We start from the raw sequence: 3,338 nt of genomic DNA, 5'->3' as shown, positions 1-3,338 counted from the left end.
CGATTCAGCAGAAAGAATGTTATCTCGCATAATGCTTGGAGTACATATAAAGATATATGGCTATAAGGAAGTAACTTGACGAAATACAAGTTAGAATAATGTAGACATTAGACATTCGAGGGTAAAGGAGGAAATAAATTGGAGGTATTTGTGGAAATCAGACTATCAAGGGGTCAACTGATGTAAAGAAACGTCCCTATAGATGGAGTTCAGCTTTTCTCAAGGCGGCACAAAAAATGATGTGTGCGTCTCAGGATTTCTTGCCATCCGTTGGTTAAATGAGGCCCTACTTAAATGGATTTCAGCGTATCCGAAGGACCATATCATCAATATTAAATTAAAAAATAATTTAACTTATCTGAGTTGTCGAATGTCGTGTTGGAGTGAAACGATCTCCGCTTGATGGAGGTCAAGTAACGCAATGCATAGGCATTTATGTGGATTCATGCAATGCAGATATCAACTGATGTAATGCCACGTCTACTTTTTTTCAAATTGCATGATATCACTGACGAGATTTACAACCAAAAGTTGATGCAAAAGCCCTTGATACCGAATCTAAGCTAAACGCTTTACGATAGAAGGTGAGAAAAGTGGATATCACCAGCGCCTGTGGTATTCCCTGCGAAAATTATTTTTTGCATTTGCTAACGGGTCTAATGTCCATTTACGCATCAGCATTCTTCATTTGGGGCGAATATGAAACTGGGCTTTATAATATGACCTGCGTTGCTTCAGCACACCTGACAACTCTCTTTAACTTTTCACTAAACCCGATTTTATTTAGGCTTTTCTGTTTTACTAGGCAATATCAGATTACAAACCTGAGATGTTTCTCGCGACATACTGGTATATGACATTTATAGAAGACGTAGCTGTAAAGCGCATTAAAACATTCTTGCTTGATTTACGCAGTGACGTAAACGCTCACTATGAATGCCCACTTTTAATTTCCACTCATATCTGCTCGATACTATACTTCAGAGACAGCGAGGATCTGTGCACATATATGATTAATGCCTAATTCTACCAAGTCAATGCAAATCTACTAAGACCAAAATTTGCCTCTGATAGGATATGTTATTATACATGGAGTCAAAATAATGCCACATTTACATTCACCAACTCCTGCTTTCCTAATTTCCCCAGTTATAAGCTTTTATATAGTTCCCACATTTCCTTGGCTTTAGCATAGACAACCACGTAAGTGCAGACCAGAAGATGTTAAAAACGGTAAAAATGTGGATTATTGGGAGCAGACAATCCCAATTGGTTTGTGTCCTGATGGATAAGGACTGAAAATACACTGGCAATTTATATTTGGCAGATATTCGCTTGTTCAGACTGAACGTTACTTGACGATGCGCTCTTTTTTCAAAGTGCAAAGAAATTAACTTTAAAGATATTATATAAGTAGCAACTGTTCTCATAAATTTAAGAGTTCACGCAATTTTCTTTCAACATTGGGTGCTCATAAGTTAAGACTTGAAATAAACGCCAGATATGGTAGACGAAATGGGTTGGAACTGGGATATGTAGGAGCAACTACAAATACTCTGACGTGTCTTTGGATGTGATGGTTTGAATGCATGTTGCTACGGATAGGAAGAAGAAATAAATGAATGCTTAAATGAATGAATGAAGAGGTGTGCAGATGTTAGAGACTTAAACCTTGAAGTGGTCGGAAGAAGAGGGAAGTGATGTAATGCATAATTGATACAAAAGAATGTACAATATCAGCAAGTTAAAAAGGACAAAATAATGCCAGCGACTACACCACTTAAAAACCTTTGGTTTCCCTCGCACCATCTAGGTTGTGCTACGTCGGGCCGGGTTAGTACATGACTGGATGACGGAATAGGAACGTTAGAGGTTGCTGGCCAAATTTAAAGTATCCTAGGCCTCTCTTAGCCTCCTCTACCATCCTCTTGCCTCTTTTCTGCCTTGTGGTATTTAAATTTGAATAATTCATGCCATCTAAAAATTCCACTCTAGATCAATTCACCTTATTGAAATATTTAATTTCCTTCCAAACCACTCCCTTTAGACCCGTTTGCCCTCATTTTCTTAATTTTATTAGCCTTTTTTTGAGTTAAATATGACAGGCAGGTCCTTTTCTTCTACCGTAATTTCGATTTATGCTTTGTCTACACGTAGGTTTTTTTTATTCTCAAACAGTTTCTTACAAATTTTTTGGTCACGTTCTCTGACGTAACATGCAAGCTATTGGTCCTTTTGATTTTCGCATTTTCCCTTATAATTTCACTGCCTTATATCCAAAATTTTTAGAAAAAATATCAAGAGTAGCATGCAATCAGCCCTACCTTGCACTTTCGATTTAACAACATGCCAAAAAATTTGATGTTTTTAATAACATTTATAATTCAGCCTGCAATCACCATCAAATTTCAGCGAATTGACGGATTTCCTCTAAAGTGCACAAAATGTGGTAACGTGAGCCCTTTTGTCGTAACATTGTCTGCGTGTTCTTCATTCGAGTTTCGAATGTCGCAGAACTAGTAATGAATTCTCGCCTTTGGGTTTTGGTTGTGTATTCGACCCGCCACCAAAGAGGTATGAAAACTGACAGCATCCTTTCCCTAGTTGGGCAGTGGACGTAATCACTCACTGTGAATGCGTACTTATAAGGCAAATTCATATCTGCCGGCTACAACACCTCAGAAAAAGCGAAGATTTGTACATCATTGGGTTTGATGATTAATTCTACCAAGTCAATGCAAATCTACCTACATCAAAATATACCTACAAATGGTAATTTATATTTTGTAGGTATTTGCTCATTCAAATGGAATGTTACTTGACAGTGAGCTGTTTCTTCAAAGTAAAAGAATTCAACTTGAAAGATGTTAATGAAGTTGTAACTGTTCTCATGACACCAAGAGTTCACATAATTTTCTTTCAACATTAGGTGCTCATAAGTTAAGACTTAAAATAAACGCCAGATATGGTAGACGAAACAAAGCAAGTTGTACTGAGTATTTGTATTGAGTAAAAAAATGAATAGAAATGTTTGTCAGCTCTCTTTTCACACTATGAATGGAAAGCCTTCGTAAATATTTTTATGACAACAAACATACCGCTTTTCAGTCTGGAGATATTCATTGAAGTGCAAAAGCATTTTTCGTAACTGTCTTTGATTATATTTGTATTTGGTGAAATTGTATGTGATATTTAGCTACGCACTGCACGACATGGGCTCTTCACTTTCAGAACATTTTACTTCCTTGGTTAGCATTGATGGAGAGTCGTGCCTGCATTTATATCTGGTCGTATAACACAAAATTGACTTTTATCGCGTGCACCTAAGCTGTAGTTTG

This window comes from Echinococcus granulosus (assembly GCF_000524195.1).
Source record: "Echinococcus granulosus chromosome Unknown EG_S00132, whole genome shotgun sequence".
Lineage (NCBI taxonomy): Eukaryota > Metazoa > Platyhelminthes > Cestoda > Cyclophyllidea > Taeniidae > Echinococcus > Echinococcus granulosus.
Note: the sequence above shows the minus strand (reverse complement) of the source record.